Source organism: Canis lupus, chromosome 29 (assembly GCF_011100685.1).
Source record: "Canis lupus familiaris isolate Mischka breed German Shepherd chromosome 29, alternate assembly UU_Cfam_GSD_1.0, whole genome shotgun sequence".
Lineage (NCBI taxonomy): Eukaryota > Metazoa > Chordata > Mammalia > Carnivora > Canidae > Canis > Canis lupus.
In genome coordinates this window covers 6887923-6913819 of record NC_049250.1, presented here as the reverse complement: position 1 = coordinate 6913819, position 25897 = coordinate 6887923, and the positions used below count along the sequence as shown (strand labels likewise).

The 25897-nt window shown below is 36.9% G+C and overlaps 1 long non-coding RNA gene across 2 annotated transcripts; it reads left to right on the top strand.

Annotated features, from left to right (window-relative positions):
* The first annotated feature begins 2143 nt into the window (after positions 1–2143).
* On the top strand, positions 2144–18541 carry LOC119877715. Of its 2 annotated transcripts, none has more exons than XR_005380959.1 (3): positions 2144–2551; positions 4344–4512; positions 18507–18541. It is a non-coding gene; the product is annotated as an uncharacterized LOC119877715 (long non-coding RNA). The 2 variants fall into 2 exon arrangements; XR_005380960.1 differs by having other exon boundaries at positions 2144–2571.
* Positions 18542–25897: the final 7356 nt, after the last annotated feature.

Genomic DNA, 25897 nt, shown 5'->3' with positions numbered 1-25897 from the left:
TCTCACATGCCCTAACCTGTCTGTGAAGTTCTAATGAACACACATGCTCTTGATCACACTTTACACTTGTTTAATTATCACACTTCCTAAGTAAGGCACTCTTGGGGGTCCTTATATATCATGGTTTTCAGTGAGATGTTCTACTAAGGGTTATACATACCATTGTGTTAATGACCTCAGGTGAATCAATTTCTTTGGTCATAAATACATGCCAAATAGAACATTAGATTTGTGGTGAGTCCTGCCCAAAGGCAACAGGTTTTATTCATTTAGGGATTGATTTCCATAGTAGCACCATGTATATAATTTATTTCTCTGACAGTGTCACTCCTAAAGCATCTTTGGAAATACAAATCTTTCCTTTATACTTGAAACTGATCAGATTGTAAATTGAGAAAAATTTTCCTTAAGTGGCACCCTGGAAAACATTTACTTCAGTCTCTATACAAGTTGAGGCCAGTTGAAAAAAAAAAAACAATAGCAGGAGGTCAGGGGTACATCTGGGATTGAATTTTTAAGAATTTTGATAAAGGAAGCTAGAACTAGATAAGCAATAATTTTTTAATGAGGAGACACTTTCTTGGGACATGGGACTTCATACCCTGGCAAGGATCAAGGGAATGGACAAAACCACTGTTAGAGTCCTTTAGAAGTGTGGTAAAGGTGACAGCCAATGCAAAGCAAAGTGAAGATGCCTGAGGTACCCTGTCAGATGGTAGAGGAAGAAAGACAAAGCTCAGAGAAGAGGATTTGGCAAATCTGGGATTGAGCCTGGCCAAGATAAAAAGAACGTGAGTAAGCTTCTTGAGCAGGTAGCCCGTATGCTCATGTGACACACCATGGATTTATCAGTGCCTTCCCCCACCTCACCCCTATGGCCATTGAGGAGGGAGGGTTCCCACATGACTAATGCAGAAGAAAAAATGGCCAAGCTTGGTTTAGGGATAGGTCCATTACATATGTGGGAACAAGCCTAAGCTGATGGGGACTTCATTACTACTATAGAGCAGTAATGTCCCTTGAAAGACAGGGGAGAGGAAAAATCTGAATTGGCAGAGCTACAAGGAATGCTCCTGGTCATTCACTTTGAGGGGAAGGAAAAGTAGTCCAAGGAAAAAATATATCCAGATGACTGGGTAGTGGCCAAAGGACTGGCCTGCAAAGGAAAGTAAAGGGAATGGCATGTCTGAGATAAGGAGGTCTGGATAGAGACATACAGAAAGGCATACAAGAGCGAGCAATAAAAGATTTTTGTATCACATCTTAACAGCTTGCAGAAAACATCCACCAAGGAAGAGTCCTTGAACAGCCAAGTAGACAAGATGATACAGTTACTTGGCTGTAGCCAACTTTGTCATTGGTGCCTTGGAATTAGCATAAATACTACAATGAACACATGAGCATGGTGGCTTTTGTGTTGGTAAAAACAGTTTGGTTATGGACCCCAAAACAGGCACTCCCACTTAGCAAGCCCGCACTAGCTACTGCTACCTCTAAATGTCCAATTGTCTGCAATAGAGACCTAAGCTAAGTCCCTGATATGAGATAACTACTCAAGGAGAACAACCTGCTACTTGGACAAGCCACCTATGTTAGGTCCTTTCTGCTCTGGATGAGAAGCAATTTATCCTCAAACAGAGACCTATTTAGGATATGGGTTTGGGTTGCTTGGCACTAATCTTCAGTCAACACCACTATCTGGTGCTTATATGAGGCCTGATTCACAGACACAGAAGCCCACACAACATAACATTCATCTAGGGCATCCTCTTCACAGCAAAAGAGGTGACTGTAGGCCTATGGAGGTTCTAGTCCTTAGAGGAGCACACTCTTACAAGGCAACACAACAAGGGTTCTATTAGATTGCAACTTTGGTTGATGCTAAGGAAATTTGGACTCCTTATACCCAGGGTTCAGTAGACAAAAAATGAGTCATCATGTGGCAGGAGTTGCCGACCCTGATCTGCAGGAGAAAGAGGCTGCTCTTAAATAGGAGTAGGGTAGTCCACTTGGATGCCTCTGGATTGCCTCATGGTAGTTTTGAATGGACATGGGCAACAACTTTGGCCTGAAAAGGGTATGATGCCAAGAGCTCAGAACTTTGAAGATGGAAGGTTTTTGTGACATCACCAGGTAAGCCACCAAGGCTGGTCAAGGTGATAGTGGAGGATGAGAAAAACTCAAAATGGTTAATGCAGGATGGCAAAGATGAGAACTAGTTGTAGCCCCCAGACCAACCATAGCAATGGGGGCTGCAGTTCCTCCTACTAAGCTTTGACTTCTACACTTCCCTTTAAGGAAAGAGGCCCACAGAACCATGAAGAAGTTAGCTCCAGACTGACATGAAGAAGTCAATCTGTGTGAGGCAAAATTTAAACTTTGGTGGGAGTGAAAATGCACTACTCAGGACTCCTGCTCCTGGAGACAGAGTTATCAGATGGTCCCAGCTGCTGCATCCACTGCTGAGCTCTGAAGCCACACTTCTGCTGGCTGCTCTAGCTAGCTATGGATGGGAATGGTACAAGGGCAAGGCCATCCCCCTCTTGCTGAGGTGTGGGAAGACATCAAGTGGTAACTAGCCTGAGGTTTCCATATTGGCCTGGTCTAATCTTTCTTGGAACTCTGCTGCTGTTCAAGTCTCTTTGGACTTGAGACTTCCCTCTCTATCTCTTTCCTGTGTTGTAGTCTGAAGCCTGTCCTCACCTTCTGTTCCCTCCCTGAAAAATTCTCTTGCACTTCTGATTCCATTTGAGGTCTGCTTCTTAGGGAACTCAAACTAAAGTAATAGAATTAAAATGTTATTTGTTCTCATTTTTTTCTCCTCCTATATGTCTCTGTTATACTGAACAAACTCATTGACCATATCAAACGTACATCTTAAATGTAATTATTCATGAATTAAAGTGTTAGTTTAAGTGGGAACATATACAAATATTTATTGATCTGTAGATGTTCATTTGGTTTGTCAGACCATATAAAGGCAGTGGATTTCCAATATTTTTGTGGGGAAGTATACTCAAGGGATTATTGTCAGAATTGTCTTATGTTGGTCAGGGTTTTATTTTTAATGATATATTCATTCATTTTAATGTAATCAATCTAGGTGACTACTCATTTAAAATTCACCATGGGGGGATGGGTGCCTGAGTGGGTCAGTCAGTTAAGCGTTTGCCTTTGGCTCAGGTCATGATCCCAGGGTACTAGGATCAAGTCCTGCCTTGGGCTCCCTGCTCTTCAGGGAGTCTGCTTCTCCCTCTTCTTCCACTGCTCTGCCTGCTTGTGCTCTCTCACTCTGTCAAATAAATAAATAAAATATTTTTTTAATTAAAAAATAAAAATTCACCAATGGAAAGCATTGTCGACTTTCATCAACATATTTTAACCTATGATTTTTCAATACTAGTTTTAAATACATATAATCTGTAGGGTCAAGTGCCTTATTCCTACTGCTGAAGTGTATACATAGTAATTCCTAAAAAAATTATTTGTCTCTGATACTAATTATTATCTCTAACTCCTTTTCCCTTGAACATGGGACTGTGATACACGTGTTTCCTAATAGTCCATAGTCTAAAAACAAAAATCAGTTTGCAAGCCATTCTATTAGACCAGGAGCAAATTAATTCAATAAGTTGAGATGATAAACTTTTTGTAGTATTATTTTCATGATAGCTGCAAATTTTTTTCTTAGATTTTCTTCCTAATATTACATGTTTTTCAAATCATTTTATTTACCTTTTATTTTTCTTATATACACTTTTATTTATTTAATTTTGTATTTTTAAAAATATTTTATTTATTTGAGAGAGAGAAAGAGAGAGTGAGTGGGAGGGGAGAGGGAGAGAGAATCTGAGGCAGACTCCACACTGAACTCAGAGCCCGACAAGGGGCTCAATCCTAACCTGGAGATCACCACCTGAGTCAAAAGCCAAGAGTTGTCTTCTCAACCAACTAGCCACCCAGGCAACCCTATTTTATTTTACTTTTTTGAAGATTTTTATTTATTTATTGAAAGAGAGAGCACACATGCAAGCAGGGGGAGGGGCAGAGGCAGAGGGAGAGAGAATCCCAAGCAGACTCACTGCTGAGCCCAGAGCCCTAATGTGGGGCTCAATTCCAAGACTCCAAGATCACAACATAAACCAAAATCAAGAGTCAGATGCTTAATTGACTGAGTCACTCAGGTGCCCCTTATATATGTTTTTTAAAGGATTTCTGGTTTTACTTTTTATTTCAGTAGATCTATTTGTTTTGTGAATTGTTTATTGCCTTGTGAATATAGTGTCTATGCTAGTTTAAACTGTTCATCTCAGTTGTTTAAAGAGAAATTACTGTCTTCATAGGTACTTTAAACACTCTGTGATTTTTCAAGATCTGAGATGTCAATAAAGCAGCATACACTTTACACATGTACTCCAATGTCAGTCCAAACTAGGAACCAACAATGATGAAATAACAAAAAGGAAAACCCTACCATTTTTTAAAATCTTCACTTAAAATATTACTAACAAGGTATTTTAAAGACTTTTTAAAAAATAATTCTGTACATATTAAACTATTGTTTTAAGTAAATATTTTTAATTGTTTTTGTTAAAGAAATTTCATGCTAAGTAGGCTGGGACATATGAATGTGCATTCATAAAATTGTCTTCTGGAGTTTCTCCCAACCTCCCCTTTCCCAAATATGCTCTTATGCTGGAATACTTGAGTTTTGTTTTATAAGAATGATCACGTTCCTCAATGGAAGATGCCTTTGTCTGTTACAGATGTAAACTACACCCCTGCATGGACTCTGGCCAAGTAAAGTACAGCTGTCAAAAAAATAACTTAGTGGAAAAAAACTTAATGTCATTATTAATGTCATTATTCATGCAAACACTGAGAAAGGAGCCTTAATAATAATAATAATGACATATTACTTCCTAAATCCAGAATTAATATTGGGAAATATTTATTTCAAGTTATTTTTTTCAAAATTTAATACTGAGCACATCATGCTTGTTTCCCTCCCAAACTCCCACATAGATGTGAGGATCTTTACTGTGAGGACGTACGGACCGAGTTACCCCATTGAGTGTTCTCTTCTGACTTTATGTACTGCTATTTTTCAATGCTTCAAATATTAACATTCTAGTTCAGATTTCTGTTTAAAGCATAAAACACCCCTTCAATCTGGTGAGTTATAGATTAACCTACCTGCTTTAGAGAACAACGTGAGTAAAAAGAAAGAAAATTCACCATGAAGAATTTCTTCTTTCTTCCAAATGAGAAGTAGGTAGTATGGATGGTTAGGGGAGGTATCACTGTCACTTCCAATTAATGTGGTCTGGAAGGGGCTCGCCTCTCCAACCATGCTGTGCTAACCTTTCTCATGCAGGACGGTAATTACCATTGAGTGTGGTTTTCTAGATGACAACATATAGTTAGATAGCAAATGAGTCCTTAGGCAGCCTGTAAGAAATATTTTAACAGGGCTCCTGTAAACATCATTGTAAATCGAATGCCATGACGCCCTCCCTATGCAATACACTAGTGTCCTGACTCTGAAGCTCATTGGCCAGCCAGCTCTGAGTAACATCATTGATCACATTCTCCCCAAATGGACATAAAAAAAACAGAGTCTCCATGGGCCACAGAGACTCCTCCTTTGTGTGTCAGATGGTCTTACTCGCAGTGCCACACATATGTGGTAAAAATTTCCTTCCCTTTGTACTAAATACTTTTTTGTTTCTTTTTTCTTCTTTATCTTTTTGGGCATTGAATTTTTTAAGATTTTATTTATTTATTCATGAGAGGCATAGAGAAAGGCAGAGACACAGGCAGAGGGCTCCCTGCATGGAGCCTTATTTGGGACTCAGACTCAGGACCCTATCACACCCTGATGGAAGGCAGATGCTCAACCACTGAGCCACCCAGGCATCCCAGGGCATTGAATTTTTTAAAGTGATCAGTTAAATAACAGCCGTTTGTGGTGAAAAAAAAAAACGTACAGATTTTTAAAATGCATTTAGTAAAGAATGCTAATAGTCTAAAATAGTAAAACAGAAATAAAATTGAAATCCCTAATCTCCAAACTAGAGATGTGACCAAGTACACTTGAAATCAAGTGTTTTGGAGAAGGTTCTGCAAGTCTGGCTTGCTTAGCCAGTAACATACCCGATTTAAGAAAGAACTGGGGAGACACTTGGATGGACAAGCATGCTGCCACATTTTCCCACCCACCCACATGGTGTCTAGAAATGCTAGCTCTTCCTCATGTCCTTGGCTTTGAGCCAAAGCTATAAGAAAAAGAAGACCTATATTCAAACTCCAAAATGTAGTAAAAATAAAATGAAATGACATGAAAACTGGGTGACTTGTTTACTACTATTTTTAGTGATTACAAATACTTTTTTTCTTAATAGATTATGTGCGCCTAAATTTTCTCAGTAGTTTGGCTTCGTGTAGCACATACAGTTGCTTTTGGGTCACTTCCTTTAGCTATCAGTCAAAAAATACAAAGTCATTTTAAATAACAGCTAAGCTAATCTGCTGAATGTCAAGATTAGAAACACCATAGAAATGTTATTTTATATTAGTTACATTTTGTTCACTTTCCTATATTTTTTATATCTGCCTGGAAAGATTAGTTTTAAACTGAAATTTATCTTTCTTTTTCTTCCTCTCTCTAATATAAAAGCTTCCTTGCCTAAGGTCTTTTAAATTAATTTATATTTGTAAACAAAAGGTTTAGCTGTAAGTACAAGTATGACTTTGCATTTATAAAAGCCAACACTGATAATAAAATCAAGCATTATGTAAATATGTCAAGCAAGTGATACATATCCTTTTTCTCTCACATTTTACTTTGAAAATTCTCAAATCTATAGAAAATGGAAAGACTGCTACAGTGAACACCTGTGTATCTTTTATGGAGATTCACTAATTATAACATTTTACAACATGCACTTTATCTTTTTTTCCAGGTAGATACACAGATACACACATATATAAATACACACCTACATATATGCATACAAACATACATACTTTTTTTGGTAAGAATTTCAGAATAAGTGGCAAATAAACATCATGACATTTCACCTTTAAATATCTAAGTATGAATAAATAAATAAATAAATAAATAAATAAATAAATAAATATCTAAGTATGTATCTCCTAACATTTTCCTACATAAACACAATACTATTTTCATACCCAAGACATTTGACATTGATACAATATTCCCTATATTACCTAATATGTATTAGGTACAATATTGTATTAGCAGTATATACTTAAAATTTTGCAGTTACCCAAATATCATTTATAATTTTTTTTAAATCCTGTATCCAGTCAGGGACCATTTTGTCTCTTCTAATCTAAAATGATCCTTTTCTACCATATTGTGCCTTTTGTCATAGTGACATTTTTGGTGTCCAGACTAGTTGTTTTATAGCATGTCCTACAATCTGGGTCCATCTGATTTTATTCCCTCTCATGATTAGACTTGGGTTAGAATTTTTGACAAGAGTACCACAGAGGTGATATGTGCTTTCCATTGCATTCTGTGAGAAGGCACATATGTCATTTGTCCTGTGATTGATAACATCAAGTTTGATAGCTTGGTGAGGGTGGAATCTTATCAGACTAGTCACTTTCATTAGTAAATTGTGGGTATGATGAAAAAGCACAAGTATCCTGTCCTACAGACTTTTTATTCAATGAATATGCCACTTCCACAATAAAGCTTTTAAGAAACAATGTTTTCCTATTTATGTTTCCACTAACTGGATATATATATGCAACGCCATAGGGGATGGTAGAGCCAAGCAACAGAAGTTCTGAGCTCCTTAAATCACCACACTAAGGAAGGTCGCCTACTGACCTAGGACTCCCATCCTGGGACAATGCATGAGAAATAAAGCTCTACATTGTCAGACTGACATTTTTGGTATATTTGTAGTTAGGAATTATTATAAGTAATACACTTACTTAGTTCAACACTTACAATACTTACTCTTACATCCTTTTGAAGTGCTGGTTTTCATTTGGATTTTTTTTTTTTAATCCTTGGGTTTGATGGCCATCTATAGCTGTGAAAGACACTTCACAAAATTATGTGTAAATCCAAAGAGAGGAAGTACATTGTTGTTTGTACTAACTGGATTTTGAAATTGATTTTTCAGTGCCATTCACCCACTGCAAAGATTTTTTTTTGTTGAATTCAGCTAGTAATTATGTCAATCAGTTGTTCTTATAAACTAACAAAGAAGGTGTTCAATTTACCTTTTAGCAAATAGAATGAATATCCACTGCAATTATTCATTTGAAATTTTTACAGAGGTTAGAAAACGGTGTCCAATTTTTCTAAGTCTATATTCACAAATATTTTTTGAGTAGCACAAATACTGTTTTCAACACCTAATATTATGATGGAGGAAATATTTTTAGGAAGCTATTTTTTATTTATTTTTTATTTTTTAATTTTTATTTATTTATGATAGTCACAGAGAGAGAAAGAGAGAGAGGCAGAGACATAGGCAGAGGGAGAAGCAGGCTCCATGCACCGGAAGCCCGATGTGGGATTCGATCCCGGGTCTCCAGGATCGCGCCCTGGGCCAAAGGCAGGCGCCAAACCGCTGCGCCACCCAGGGATCCTTAGGAAGCTATTTTTTAAATTCTCTTTCTATAGCTTGGGTTTCATTTGAAAAGTAGTAAAATCGCATGCATTTTTTAAAATTTATTTGAATCTTTAGAGAGTTATTAGATGCATTTTAAAAACCGGTGCCTAGTAACATAATACATCAAATTATAGAAAATGTCTGCAAATGTGGAATGCCATTTTTTTATTTTAAAAAGTAATATCTTTAAGTTCAACAACTCTTGTAGCTGCTTTGCCAGGAAATAATAAGTGAATCATATATTTAAAATACTTAATGATCATTTCCTGTTTCAATAAAAAAAACTGCCAATATTCTATCATGTTTTAAAGGTCTTACTGTAAAATTTAACTATATAGATATAGATATTGGCCTGTAGAACTTTGTGCATTTCTGGTTGTGACTCTTTGCTACAATAACTCGCCTATGAATAATTCAGTGAAAAATTATTGTGAGAAGTTCTAGCTCTTTAGTCTTATCCTGACATCCTTTTTATTATAGTCAAAGTAACTGCTTCATTAGTGATTACACATTTACATCTTTCCATGAAATATGGAATTTTTTTCCTTTCAATTCATTTAATTTCAACAATCTGTCAAAAAAAGAGCCAATAAACAAATATTGAATTACATTTTGTTGGGTTTTTCAAACCCTCCAACTGCAGACTATAAAAACATCTTGTGCCGTCTCTCCACTCTGATCACCCTGTTACTTTTCCATATACCACAGGTCACCCATAGATTACAAAGCCAGGCGGGAAAGCCGATATGGTCTACTTGGAGCCAGTAGACAGGGAGGGCGATGAGGCCTGATGAAGTACTTATGGACAACTTTTTTTTTTATTAAAAGGATCATTTAACTTCTTATACCTTCTCTGGTTCCTCTTTCCTTTAGCGATCCACACAAAAGTGGCTTTCTTGCATTTTATAACTGATTTATTATGCTATTAAATACCATAGCTATGACATATTAGAAACATCTGTTTGCTTACCAATTAACTGTGTAGTTAACGTTTGTCCAAAACTGCATGATTTATTCTAATACAAGCTTTTTCAACTTCAAGCAATGTTTTCTCTGCTTTATCTCAATAATTGAGTATTTATTTACTCACAAAGGACTGCACTTTACTTTGCCTTCATGTTGTTATCCATTTGTGACTTCAGCCACTTTCATTGCTATAATAGGAAGAATGATGTTTCTCTAACAGGATGTGGCTGTTTGTCTTCTGCTATTAGTAAAATCCAAACTTTTAAACCTTTAGCATAAACTTTGGCTAAGTGGATTGTGTGTGAAATAATTTGAACTTGATAAAAATATGTAGACATTTGTTTTCATAACTTATTTGTTCAGTTTTTAAATGCCTTCCACACTGTTATGGCATGACCTCATACCACTTTTTGTTAGTATCTGAGGATACCATGCATAGTTTTAAGAAATTTTTTATCATTAAGGATAGTGAATGCAAATCCATATTCTGAACAGTCTTCTTGATAATTTAGTTTGGTTGTTTGTTTGTTTTGCGGGGGGTTTCTTTGTATGACTTCTTGTCAAATTTCCATTTGTCCTTACCTATTGCATGGCCATGAAACACCACGTATAGGATATAGGTGTTTTCTAGATACCTGTCCATTTGTAAAAGTTCAATGTAGTTAAAAAGCATGTAATAAATGCCTGATTTCTTCTAACTTTGTTTATTATATGAACACAGGTGCTAACATTTCTTATTTTTCACACTAAAACCAAATAGATCCAATCAAGATTCTAACATTTTCTTCCCATAATACATTGCATCATGGTACAACCCTTTGGTTTTATAGATCCTTCTTTGGAGACTGAGTGGTATTGCTGGCAAATATAATAGCAGAGACTTTCAGGCGTTGTTTACTATGACAACAGTGAGAATCCAATTTATATTGTGGTCCTATTCACACACGCACACACTCATAAATGAACATTTTTATAGAATAATACTATATATGATGTGCTCTAATGTGTTTATTATCTCATTTCTTTATAGTAGCTTTGACCTACAGTTTGAAAAAGGCTGTGCTATCATGTTCTGCACACCATGCTCCACAAAGAGCGTAGCAGCAAAAAAACAAGTGTTTTCGAGTCAGATTGGCATTGGAAACTCAGTTTGGTCATTATATAGCCTTTTGACAATATAAAGTTTATTTGAAGTTATCTCTTCTGGCTTATTTCATCTGTAAAATGGTGATAATTACAGTTACTTTGTGAGGATTATGACAATAAATGAAATAATGTTTGTAAAGCATCTAGCACTATTCCTGGCACAGGAGTGGCACTCAATAAAAAGATGGTAATCATTGTTAGTGGTAGTGTTATAACAGTAATATTCCTGGATTTCTAGTTAAAAAAGATGAGTAGGTAAAGAGAAGATAGAAATAGTAACTATGACAGGGGTGCGGAACAATAATGAGGATGCAGGACTAGAGGAGAGAAGACAGAAATGTCAGCATGGACCTCTGCTTCTATCTTAATGTTGTTACAGGACTGTCCATTATAGAGCAGTGAGATTCTGCTCAGATTCTACTGCCACTTCTAGAATGTCGGGCAGCCCCATGTATGTTCTCTCTTTAATCTCCCAATAATTCTGTAAAATACTGAAGCAGACCCATTTCACCAATGAGCAAAGTAAGTCTCCAAGGGCATTGTTGTTGCCTACAGAAATAGAAATGGCATACACTGGTAGGCCTGTATTTGTGAAATCCTCTGCCCTTTTACCCTTGTCTTTCTGGAATGGACATAGCCAGCCGGCCTAGAAGGTGTAAGCTGTTACACATGAGTCATAATTCTCTAACACAAGGAGTCCTGTTTGGCCTGTTTTCCCAATTCCAAAGTAAGTATAAGATAGCTATCCTATAAGAAGCCTACCTGGGGAGTAACAGCTGGAAAATCTGTCTCTTGAAGAATTCAGAAGGCTTTGATCAATGAAGACAAGAGAGGAGACTCCCGGGAGTGAAGTGAGCAGCTGGCTAGGTGCACAAAGCCTGGCTTGGAGGCGGCCATGCAGCAGTAATCTCCCAGGGACCCCACACAGCATCTGCCTCTTGATACTTATTTCTATGTCATCTCAGGACTTGCGTGGTTCTGTATCTTCCTCAGCTTTCAGTAATCTTACCAAATTGGCATTTGCAAGTTCTCTGTCTTGTTTCTGGTCTTCAAGCTGGGTCCTGTTGCATAGATAAACTTCAGTTTTACATCCAAGGAACTTTTAAAGCTCTTGTCTCTCCCATGGATTTTAGTTTCTGTTAACTAAATGATGTGTCTTCAAGTTTTGTAATCCATTGCTACATCAATATCTTGTATTGAACCTGACCTGTTAACAATTCTACAAATCTATGTCTGTCTGATTGGTATTTTGTTAAAATTAGTAAAGTTATTCTCGAGATCTTATCTCCCAGGAATGGGAGAAAAGGCATCTTTACAGTGATTTATTTCTACAGTTTTTTATTTGGACAAGTGGCTAATCTATCAGTTTACCAATCACAATGGGACCTCTTCCACCTTGTTAAAGTGTTGACCACAAGTGGTCATTTGTTCTTTTATTCTTAGGAAAACCCCATATTTTCTAGAACTATTCAGCCTACTGCAAATTTCCAGTGTTTTGCCATCTCCTAAAAGAAAAGTACATATCAATACTTGATAAACAGGTATCTGATAAAAAAAATTAAATCCCCAAATGCATCAATACCCAAGTAAAGTTCATCAAATAAATATGCCCTATAATATTTTTCCTTCAATTGTATTAGGAGTAGCTCTTATATACTTCATTTTTAACTTTTATCTCTTTGAATGTCATTGTGAATTGATGGCATTTTGTAGACCGATGCAACTCGTTTTAATTAGAAATAGTAACTTAATGTAATTCAACTATTTACATCTTGACTACAAACAACAGCTTTAAGATGGTTCTTTGTCCTTTCAGCATGACCCTAGACGTTTCTTATGTATCATTGCTTATTAGCAATAATAAGAAATTCTCATACTGCTGGATACTTTCTCAAAATGCTCAAAATGAAATCAGTTACTCTCAAAGAGATCAGATTCCTTTATCTGAAAAATACTCCTAAAGAAAAGTGTGTATTTGTGGTTTTGCATGAGTATTGCCATTGGTCAGGTGATGAGCCACTTACTGAGAAAGCCATAAATTTTTTTTCAGAAAAATATATGTTAGGACCCAAGTTCACAAGACATGTCCAATAACTCTAAAATCACAAAGTCATATTTTTAAAGATTTTGTTCCAATAGATAATTGCAGTTTATGAGGCACTTGAGTGCTCAGTCTCAATTCAGGTCATGATCTCAAGATTGTGAGATTGAGCCCTACAACTAGCTCCATGCTTAAGATTCCTCTCTCCTCTCCCCTCTGCCTCCTCCCCTGCCTCAAAGAATTATAGTTTACTATAGCATTTAGATTGTTAACCCCCTGCCTATGAAATAATGAGTTCCATCTGTGTGAAGGTCTACTACATTGACTAGAGAAATTATCATCCTTTCACTGTTGATAAGAAACATCCTAGAAGAATGAAATGCAGAGCATTATCCAAAAGCTTGATCCGTCAGTGATATGTTAGGTATAACCATTTAAATGTAACAAATTAATATATAAACAGAGGGTCCACTCTGAGCATTTTATGTAGCTTAATTCTCTCTCCAGACATAGGCCAGAATAGAAAAGAAACTTCACCTATAGCACTGTGCCCTCAACATGCAACTGTAAAATGACAAAAAAACCCAAATAGAATAAAAAGGCATTATTAACGAGGATCTTTCATAGTAGAACTCAAAGCACATTGGTTGTTGGCATTGTTTCTAAAATAGGATGATATCTGAGCAGTTTTGCTTCCTTTCAACACTGCTACAGGGAACATCCCAAAGCCCAGTCTCTGTAAAGCGATTCGGAGCAGATACACTGAATTCCCCAGGCGTCTGCCAAGATTCTCTGGCATTTGGGACTTGGCAGAGTGTTGCAAAATAAATTTTCTTAGACAATTCTGGGGGTTTGCTACATACCACAATGTCTGAACAGTAGTTCCAAATGTTTCCTCTGACCACAGGTTTTTCCTCCACATCTCTCGATGAGGCCTTTTCATCGGCCTGGGGTTTGCGCGTAGCCAAAAAAAAAAAAAAAAAAGAATGCCGTGTTTTCCTTGACTGTTTGCGTCAAACTTTTCAAATTCTCTTTAAAACACTAACATATGTTTAAACGAATGCTTTTAAAGTAAACCTACCAAATATGGGTCATTTTTAAAAAGACGTTAATGTTTTGTAGAGTGGTTACAAGTTCACAGAAAAGTCAAGAGGGCACAGAGATTGGCCCCATCCCCCATGCCCTCCAGACATCCCCAGCCTCCCCCACCATCGACATCGCCACCAGATGATGTATTTTTTACAATTGATGAACCCTCACTGGCAATCACTATCACCCAGATTTCATAGTTTACATTAGGGTTCACTCGTGGTATTGTAATATTCTGTGTGAGTTTGGACAAATGCATAATGACATATATCAACATTATAATATCATACAGTATGTATCATACATCATACATTGTAGTATCATACATATAGTATCATCATACATAGTATCATCTGCCCTAAAATATCCTGTGTTTCACCTATTCATTCCCTTCTTCCCCTCCCCAGTGCCTGGCAAACCTCTGATATTTTGCTGTCTCTATAGTTTTGCTTCTTCCAGAATGTCCAATGGTTGAAATCATGCAGTATGTAGGCTTTCAGTTAGTAATATAGTAACAGATTAGCAATGAGGCTTCATTATAATATACACATTTAAGGTTCTTCCAAGTCTTTCCCACGGTTTGATAGTTCATTTCTTTTTAGTGGCTGAATAATATTTCATTGTCTGGATGTGCCACATTTCATTTATTAATTCACCCACTGATAGACATCTTAGCTGCTTCAATGTTTTGGCAATCACAAATAAAGGTGCTATAAAAATCTGCGTGCAGGGTTATGCAGGGTTATGTGTACGATTGCTGGATCCTATGATATGTAAGAATGTGTCCAGTTTTGTAAGAAACCACCAAACTGTCTTCCAAAGTGGCTCTACCATTTTGCATTCCCACCAGCAATGAATGGAATTCCTGTTGTTCCATATCTTCTCCAGCACTGGTTGTTATCAGTGTTCAGGATTTTGGCCATTCTGATAGGTATATAATGGTATCCTCATTGTCATTTAATGTGCATTTCCCTAGTAACATAGGATGTGGAGCGTATTTCATACACTTATTTTGCCATTGGCGTATCTTCTTTCATGAGAATGTCTGTTAAGGTCTTTGGCACAGTTTTTCATTGGGTACATATCATAAGCATTTCTCAGTTATCCCCCCTACTCCCCTTAGGTGTAGGACAGGATGGTTAGAACTTGCTGGAGTTGATCATTTTTCTTTTCTGCCAGGTCAGTTAGGCTCCGATGAAACCCCAACAGGCAGGTTAAGTAGTTTCTCCCTAGGGTTGATCTTGTTGGGGAGACTGGAGTGCTCTGGTGGTATTTCAAAAGTGGTTCTCCATTTCCCTTCTTCCTGCTAGAAGCATGGGATTTTTTTTTCCTTCATACCTACTGGGAGAACTTGATGGCCAAGGTCCTGGAGGTAAAACACAAAATTGCCTCCTCCCCTCCCCACAGGACCATGTGCTTTTGGTGTTTTTATGTTTTTAACTCTCAACTTGTCCACTCTGAGCATCCAGTAATTCCTCAATTACGGTTTAAGCTTTTCCTACACTGCTGCAGTTCCTCTACAGATTGCAGCTCCTGAGTTTCTGCTCTGGTGGGTTGCAATCTGTTTTTGCTTCTTGCTTTCTCTAACATTTGGGGGTAGACTTTTGCCCTGAAACTTCACTTCTCTTACAGATCTAAGAAATATTATTCGTTTTCAGTTTGTCCAATTTTGGGACAAGTGGTGATGTCCAAGTTCCTATGTGAAACCAGAAAACTGGAATTCCTTGTGTTACTTTTCAAATTTTAATTATTTATGGCAGCAGATTCACACTTAGTCAACACAAACTATGGGGACTATCACTTGCCAGGGGAGTATGTGGCCTGTCACATTGCAATTTATAAAATATATATGTGTTGGTTATTCAGATGACCAAAACATATTTCTTATATGTATTTGGTCTTCATCCAGTTCCTCACCCACAACTCCTAAAACTCTTGGACTTTCCTGGTAAGGAAGGCAATGAAAGTTATCTTTTGTCATGTTAATGGTGGTGACCTGGACATTCCACCCTCCCTCCCCCAACAGCTGGGCTTCTTGCCAGGAAGATCAACCAAGCATATGGGATTAGAGCTTCCCATACCTCTAGGGAGGGGAGAGAGGCTAGAGGTTGAAACAGCCAATGGCCAATCACTTAGTAAATCATGACTATGCGGTTAAGCCTTCACAAGAGCCCTAAAAGGACCAGTTCCCAGACATTCCATGTTGGTGAACCCAATGGAAATGCCAGAAAAGTGGTGCTCCTGGAGAGGGCATGGAGCTTCATGCCTCTTCACCATGCCTCATTACATATGCCTTCCTCTGGCTGCTGATTGTATCCTTTATCACATCCTTAATAAACTGGTGAACCTAAGTGTTTCCCTGAGTTCTGAGAGCTACTCCAGCACAGAGGTCAATGGAACCTCCAATCTGCAGCCAATGTTCAGAAGTAACAGGTTAACAGCCTGGGGCTTGAAACTAGCCTCCAAAGTGGGGGGATTAGGGCAGTATTGTGTGACTGAACTCTTAATCTGTAGATTTGATACTATCTCTGAATGATAGTGTCAGAGTGTAGCTGAATTCTCAGACCCCTTGCAAGTATCTAAGGATTACTTTGTGATTGTGGGGAGGACCCCTCCCCCCACGTTGAACTGACTTCACTTGCTTCTTCTTCTTTATCACAGCAGGGTGACTGTTTACTTCTAAGCTTCAAAATAATCATTATCCACAATTGTCAATATTGTTTATGGTAGGTGATACAGAGGGAATTACATTGTGTAATGGTTTTTCCCTCCATAGTGCAGTAGATAACATTTGCTGATCTCAAAGCACTGTGTGTGCTCATGACCAGATTTAAGTGTCAAAATGAGTGGTAAAGACATTTACATTAGCAGAGTTCAGAGAACGGTAAAATGGCTTTGTGAAAGCACAGAGAGGGGTGTTGGAGAGGAAGCAGGGCTTGCAAGTGCCATGAGAAGATGAATGCATTCTGCATACTTAGAGAGGACAATAGACACTGAATAGAAGGGGAGTAGCATTGACAAGGAGCATGGACTGTCAACAAGGCATCAGGAAGCTGGTTGGGTCAAAGGGAAGAGTTGAGTGGGGAAGAAAGTATAGGTGGGGTGAGAAATATGCGACAAATTATGGAGGGTGTAGGAAAAGTAAGGGAGTTAACAGCCATCAGGCACTTTTTTATGCGGTCCCTCTGCTGACATATTACCTCTCAGTTGCCTTTTATACCCGCATCCTGGGAGGGAGGCATGATCAATGAGGAAACAGGCAGAGAGAATGAGCAACTCACCTGGGCCATACAGCTTGGTTGTTTTCACTCTTTTTGCTTCATTCCTCCAAGGAATTCTAAAACTGTATTATCTCACACATGGAAATTTGTTTTCCATTTTGAGTATAAATAAGCTTATATTCATTAAAATGTAGAAAACAGTAAACAGTTTATGAGGTGATGTATACAATAAGATTAATATTTTATAAAAACAATTTGATCATAGGTTTAAACTAACTTGCATGAATATTGAACACACTGGGGAAAAGTTATGTAAAATTTTTATTTATGCATTTTATATAATGTGTCCTTGAAAGCTTTCGTTAGTCCTGGACAATTAGGTAAATTTAGGCTATAATTGGAAATGTGCTCCTCTGAAACTATAATTTTTTCCAAGTGAAATTAAAGAAACATTGAGATCTAAATTATTAAGGGTGATAAGACTTTCATTGAATTATAACTTCTGGAAATCTTCCTTTGAGTGCTTGCTGATCCAGTTATAAGTGAATACACGAGAGAAAGTAAAGGTTTGTCCTTCCTTCAGACTAATTTCACCAGGAGCCAGTTATCTATCTGGTTGAAACACAAGGAAGAAGGCATGTTTACTTCCTGGGAAGATTATGATGCTTCTTCAGAAACACACCACTAATATTCTAATGGAAATGATAATTCAAATAAGTCACAAAAAAATCAAAGCAAATGCAAAACCAACTGTGCAAGAAAGTCAGGCCATTTAATTTCGTGAAACTATCAGAAATTTTGGTTGACATAACCTGCAGTGGTCAGTGTCACATTTGAGTTGGTTGCTTTGACATCTTGTGCACATCAAAGGTACAGAGCAGGATTGCTAGTTGGAGGGGGCCTATGGTCCAGATGAGAGTGTATGGTTAGGATGTGTTGTTGCCTTATTTTCCCATTTAACACTCAATTCTTGGTCAGCAAGAGGGCTAGTTCATGGCTGCAGTACCATTATCATCACTGTCTATTTACTTAGATCTTTATTCTAAAAAATAAAAGGCATATGAAGAGGCATCCACTGAAACAGTCTATTGATTGCTAATTCTAAATTAATTTAGTGTTTCTGCATATGTCAACCACTGCTAGCTGCCTAACAACAACTCATATTCCCTGATTTTGCTTATGACAGAATATGCCCAGCCAAATATTTATATACTCTGGCCTCCTTTGCAACTTGGGGATTGTCAGGGGGTTTCAGTTCTGGCTAAAGAGGTATGATCACAAGCCACTAGGGGAGAGAGGGTGTTGCTGCTCTTAACAAGAACAGATTAGCTGACATAAATCACTTTTCCCTTTCTCCTATGTGCTTCTTCTTGCTTGAAGCAGGTGAAAACCCAGCACCAGCGTTGTTCTTCAAAAACATGAGACTATGGCTGTCAACCCTAAAGGTGGTGGAGACGAGAACTGGAAAGGGGTTGAATACCCAGTGACATCATGGAGTCACCACACAATACCTGGGCCACCTAACTTGGAAGTTACACTTTGTGAGTGAAAAGTAACCCCCTCTTTGGTTAAGTCAAAAAAGCCATTCTGCACAGCATCACTGGATACATTCCTACCTTTGGGACATTGGGACACTTTTAAAGTAAAAGCATGACTTTAAAGCCTTTCCATTTTTAAATATAAGATGGTATTACAGCACAAAATACACATCATGACAAATTTGAAAGAAGCCAGACAAAAGAAACAAGTTAGGAAAGTGAAACATGTAAGAAGCCAGATTTTATGTGACTTCTCTAAAAATTCTATGGAGCTACCAGAGAGTCAAATTGTAGTCAGTGTCTGTCATTGACCCCATTCGGTGGAAATCCTAATAGGGAAAATGAGTCTTTACATTAGATGATAAACAATTAGTCTTTAATTTTCAAAATACACATGGCCAGAGAAAGGAAATATCTCTTCTTTTGATAGAAAATAACGTTATCTGCCAAAAATCCTGGAGGTGAATGCCAAGAACTAGATGAGTCAAAATTTGCTTGGCAAAAATAAATGTACACGTTTCAAAATTAATCATAGTTTTGAAAAACGCCTCTGATATACACTTTCTGTTTGTGATCCCTAGGAGTGTGACTATACCATTGAAGCTAAGAGCCCACACAGAGCACTTGAAAATATAGTGTTAGATTCTAAAAGCAGAGGGGCATAATCATCTCAGTATTTTACCTTGGATTCATAGAGATATAGTTTGCTCACATGGGAGGGCACCTTCCCAGGGTAACCATTGTAGACAAGCAGGTTTACTGCATATTGTTTAACTGGAAAGAAAGCACATGCTCAGGAAACTGAAACTGACCAAAATCTCTGGTGTGAATGCACAATTCAAAAGTTGTGCTGAGATTACACACAACGAAAGCATCTTTTGCTAACCTCTATCAACATATCCCTTTCCTCTTCCATGTTCTTGGACCTTTGCATTAATATGATAATGTCTCAAAGTTCTTTGAGCTATTCAATCAATCCTTTGTCTAAATACCTTCCTACATTGATATTCAACACGCAAACCAGAATTAATGCAGTGCCCTCTGACCTGAAGAAATAGTTATAGAAAAAGGAAGAAGAACCTCATGTCACATCTGTAAAAACTTACAGCTAGTGTTTTGTCTTTTTTACATGAAGTGATTGAAAGATAATTCTCTAGGAAAATGAGATTACTACCCCTGCCCCTTTATTCCCCACCTTTGGATGTATGTGACATGGATAATGAACTAGCAGGTGAAGATTATTCATACAACAAACTTTCTCAGTGCTAAGAAGAATCAAGACACTATGTGGGATACAAAATATATGTTCTCACTGATGGTGTGTTCCGATCACTGTCCGAGTTTTCTTTCCTTTGTTATTCTTTTTTTCCCCTTTGTTATTCTTAAATGTTTTTATTATATTTGACCTTAACATTCTAACTAGATAATTCAAAAGATTCTATTCATTTTAGAATATTGCATTTCAAAAAATAACTTGGAAAACCAACTTGATTTCTTAGTCTCTTCTTTTTCTTAATTATTTAATTCAGTGTTGGGTTCTGATTATAGATACATTGGAATTTTTTCTTTTTTTAAGATTTTATTTATTTATTTGAGACATAGACAGTGTGTGTGCCCACACACAAGCGAGTGTGGGGGTGGGGCAGAGAAAGGATGAAGCAGACTCATCTTTGAGCAGGGAGCCTGACAAGAGGCTCCATCCCAGGACCCTGGGATCATGATCTGATCTGAAGGCAGATGCTTAACAGACTGAACCACCCAGGTGCCCTGGAAATTTTTTCCTAAATACTAAGAAGGGTTCAACAAGTATTTTGATTAATTTTTTATAATATTCAAGAAGGATGAGACAAAGTGTGAATTCGGAAGTTATATAAAATGAAAGACCTCAAGCAGTGTGACATGTGGTTGAGATTGTAAACTGGTCTACATTTGGACTCCAATCTTAGTGATCTAAATCACTTATAAATTGAAAAAAAAGAAAAAACCCAAACCAAACAAAACAAAGCCAAAGACAAGGAAATAAATGGTCTTTTAGAGAGGAAAGAATTCATTTTTTTCATATTTCAAAATTCAAATGCAGGCTGTCTCAAGTGAAATTCTAGGAAGTAAAACAAGCAGTTTGAAAATTACAGCCATTTTCTCCATGTTTCTCCCAGCCTGATTCAATATTCAAAAGTGTACCCAAGGAACGTCCATTATTCTTTCTTCAGTGAACCTGATATTTTTGATCAAGAAGACCATTGAGAATTACCATGTTTGGAAATCTGTTATCAACTAACTAAGGATATGACCAAATCTCCAACATGGATGATTTCTGAAATGTCAATAGCTCTTTGGGACTACACACACACATACACACACACACACACACACACACACACACACACTTGCTTTGAGAAACAGGGGTTTATTGAAATAAGCTTAATAATAGTACAGAAAACTCCACTAGTGAACCTAGTATTTTTTATTTTCTCAAAGAGAGGGCTAAGATTTCTTTTTAAAAATAGTAAAATAAGGATTAGACACAGATTAAATTCGTCATGAAGGCAGTTCTATTTTAGCATGTTGGTTTTGTTTCATTATTTTAGAAATTAAATTGTGCTTTGAGAAGGATCGTAATGTGTTACTGCTGGAAAATAATATGAAATTAATCTAAAATAATGACAGAAGTTAAATAGCAACTTCTTCCTAAATGTCCCTAATATATTTAACATATAACAAAGTGGTGTGGTCAGCCTACAGGTAATTATGTTATATTTTGATACAAACACCGTCTCTTTTTGAAACTGCTGCAGCCTGCTGAGCTATACTGCTCCAACTCTGAAAACCTCAGCTTATAATTAAAGAACAAGCAAATTTGAGATGCTAAAGAAGAGACATAACACTGTAACATACCAATTGATTTGAAAATGAGTGTTTTTTGGCAGCTTGTGAATATTTTTGTGTGCATTTAACTTGTATCGATCTCTTCACTTCTTAAACATACATCGATATGGTTCAAATCATCCTATCGTGTTTGATTGGGACCTTTGAGAATCTTGTATAGATTAAAAAAATTTTAAAGGTGAAAGATGAAAGCACAGGGGACTCTCAGTGAGTTGCCCATGGGTACAGTGCTGGTTGGAGGGGGAGAGAGGATGGAAACTTGGAGACCCTGAGTTTCAGTCAGGGACTCTCACCTCCACTACTCTGAGAGGTACTTAGTAATTTTAAGCAACGCCACTGTCAATGATAAACTGTGTTTTCAAAAACTTCCATGCTCTGTTTAAAGTTCTACTAAGCATATCATTGCTTGTCAGTTGTCAGAACATACATAACTAAGTAAGGTGACACATGATCGCTTGTGAAGGAAGACAGGCAGTGTATCTTCAAGGAGAACTGGAGGCCCCATCAATTATTACAGCCTCTAAATACTCAGCATTCAGCCTGCATGAGCTCATAGGGCCACGGAGAATGATTTAGAATTGATTTTAAGTCTCAGTAGCTGAGAACAAGCATGCAAAGAGTACAGAAGGAAACCCAAACTTGGGAAACCACTTAATCTTACCACCAGCAGGATAGATGAAAGAAAAAGAAAAGCCTTGTTTTTCCTGAAGGTATTTTCTTCAGAAGCAATAGAACTGGAAAACAGTACAAGCTCAATTAGTAAATCAAGCAGTTTATAAAGGACAAAAAGAAAACTTGTGAAGATCCACTCATCTTAGGGTGAGAGCTGTGGAACTACTACCAACATTCTACTGCATTCTAATAAAGAAGCTAATACTTTTCCTTTACTTTTATCCTTGAGGCAAGTAGAGCAATTATTTGTCTCCATTAGATTTCTACATTATATTAACATGAGAGGTCAATGCCTGAGGAAAAAAGTACTTGTTAAGTTTCATCTGCAAAGATTCTATTCTTAAGTATCCAGTACTAGTTCATGTTATTTGTTTTTGTTCTTATCTATCAGTGTAACAGCACTATTTTAGATGGTAAATTTTTAAGCACTACTTTCTTTATGCCTAACCTGTCTCCTAACCTGTTGCTTCTAGCAATCTCAGCGTTCGCTGGTTCCATCCACAACCACTTGACCTTCTCAAGCCCAAGTCTTCACCTTCCACTTCCCACCTTCAAGGACAAACTCTGAGCTTAGTTATCATCTGAGTCCTCCAACCTCTGGAGTCTTCAGGAGACCTCTAAGGTCTCCAGGATCACTCTCTCTCTAACCGACCAAACACAGACTACTGCTCAATGTCATCCCACCACATCTGCTCATTCACTCCCCTAACCTCCTTAATTTTTTTTGCCAGTTAGCCATTACCAGTTGTGCTGGGCTCACTTCATCTCCTAACTTAGTTCATAATGGCAGTTACTGGAACAGGAACATTTCTTTCCCATCATCCTCAGTTCCCTTTCTCATTTTTTCCTCTGCTCCACCCATTTTAATCAATTACTATCAAAACTGAAGCATAACTATTCAGTGCCCGCATTCAGCTTTCTCTTTTTGTGAATTACCTGTTCATGCCTGTTAGCCATTTATCTATGAGGGTTTCTGTCTTTCTTAATCTGGATAATTTCTTATCTGTTATATGAATTGCATTAGTTTAATCTAATTAATTAATATTTGATGTATGAATGCATCAAATGTATGAATTGCAAGCATTTTCTCTCAAGGCTTCTATTTTAAACCCATACATAGTGTATTTTATTTTACAGAAATTTTAAGTGTTAATATGATTAAATTTTTAAATCTTTGCATCTTGATTAAGATATCTTACTTTACTGTGAAATGAAAGCATTGACATATTTTCTTCTGACATTTCTATTTTATTTTTCACATTTTCATGTTATACAGAACTGGAGTTTATTTTCCTTAGGTGGAGATTGGATTTTACCTTCTTCAATATTGCCAGTCAGTTATCCACTCATTAAAGTTTGTCCATAATCACTTATTTGTGATGACACTGTCATATTCCAGGATTTATTTCTGGGTCCTTTATTTTGCTTGTTCCATTAGATTTCACTTGTGTCTATTCTACATGATCTTAATAATAAGCTTTATAATGCACATTGGTACATAGGAGGGTTGTTCCCAAATGTTCTCCAAAATTGTCTTGGCTTTTTTGGTCTTCTATTATTTCACATGAATTTGAGAATTGGCTGAATTCCAAGAAAAGAAAGGAAAGAGAAAGAAAGAAAAAGAAAGAAAGAAAGAAAGAAAAAAAGAAAGAAAGAAGAAGAAAGAAAGAAAGAAGGAAGAAAAGAAGAAAGAAGAAAGAAAGAAAGAAAAAAGAAAGAAAGAAAAAGAAAGAAAAAGAAAAGAAGGGGGAGAGAGGAGAAGGAGGGAAAACAGAGGAGATAATGTATAGATTTGTTGGTATTTTCTTAAAATGAAAACAAATTCTTTTTTTTTTTTTTTTTAGATTTTATTTATTTATTCATGAGACACAGAGAGAGAGAGGCAGAGACACAGACAGAGGGAGAAGCAGGCTCCATGCCAGGAGCCTGACATGGGACTCCATCTAAGGTCTCCAGGATCATGCCCTGGGCTGAAGGTGGCGCTAAACTGCTTAGCCACCCGGGCTGCCTGAAAATGAATTCTTTAGATTAAGGTGATTATTAAATTATCCAAGCTATGAATATGGTATTGCTCTCCATATATTTAAGCACAATTTTCTCTTTTTCAATAGCTTTCTTTTCTTCTCCACCTTTTGTTGGATTTATCCCCATAGCTTGATGATTTTTTTCCTTTGATATATTATATTTTCTAATTACTGATTGCTAGTATATAGGAATATAGTTAATCTTTATATACTAATCTTAAATCCAACATGATTTCTAAATCTTTCTTAATTGTTCGTATATAATTCTTTTGGAATTTCTATGTAGATAATCATATCATTTGTGAATAAAGACAATTTTTCTTCTACCCTGATGCATATTCTTTTAATTTTTCTTCATTATTATTTACTATAGATATTCTCAAGCTGAGAAAGTTCCCTGTATTCTTTGTTTTCTAAGATTTTTTTCTTTAACATTTGTGTGTGGTTAATTTGATCCAGTTGGTTGCAGCACCTTTGAATATATTTCTTTTTTAATTTTTATTTATTTATGATAGTCACACACAGAGAGAGAGAGAGAGGCAGAGACACAGGCAGAGGGAGAAGCAGGCTCCATGCAACCGGGAGCCCGACGTGGGATTTGATCCTGGGTCTCCAGGATCGCGCCCTGGGCCAAAGGCAGGTGCCAAACCGCTGCGCCACCCAGGGATCCCCTGCAGCACCTTTGAGACATTTAAGGTTAGAGAAGGCTCTATTTGACACTGATGCTCTAGCAACTTAATACCTCAACTGCCCTCACTGTTAACCAAATGAGACACAGGACTCTTCTAAATACTACAGACAGAATTTTAAATTCTCTTCACACTAGCTCTTATTCTTACAGCACAATGACCTACTCATTATAGGAGATAGATTCTATAGATCTCCAAAAACTCAATACAAGAAACTACATTAAATACTCTCCTTGAACCTAGAGCTTCTCAACTTTCTCTCTCTACCTACAATATGAACTGTCAGGAGTTAGGAGCCTCCAGCAGATTGTCCTAAAATACATGTTCTCCCTTTGTCAAATAATCCCCAGACGATACCATGAAATCCATTTCTTTTTCCTACAACTTCTCAACAGAGGAATTAGAAATGAGTGGGACAGAGGTGAGTTGCCAACTGGGGTATGATGGCAGTGATGGGTATCCCATCAGCACATTCTGGTCTTATAGGGAGATGGCTTTTCCTCTGGTCATGTAATATCTTCAACAAGTTTTTCTAATGTCAAACCAGACAGGGTTGCTGAAATAAAGCCAATTTATAACATATTGGCACCATTTCTAAACTCATTTGGTAAATATTTAATTTAGAATTTTACACTCTCGTTCATATAAATATATATATATATACACACACATATATATGTGTTTCACACAGATATAAATATATTTGTTGAATATACATTATATAAAACTTTATATACAAATGTTTTATATAAATTAATGTAGTTTCTTCCCATTTGTTTTCTTGCCAGAAGCATGTCTGTTTTATTAATTCCTTCACAGAGATAGCTTTTGGTTTATTGATGCTATTTATTATTTCTGAGATTTTAAAAAATTATTTTCTGCTTTTTTTCTTTATTATTTCCTTCCTCCACCTTTCTTCAAGTTTATGTTTCTCCCCTATTTTCAGAAATGGTGGGGTCATT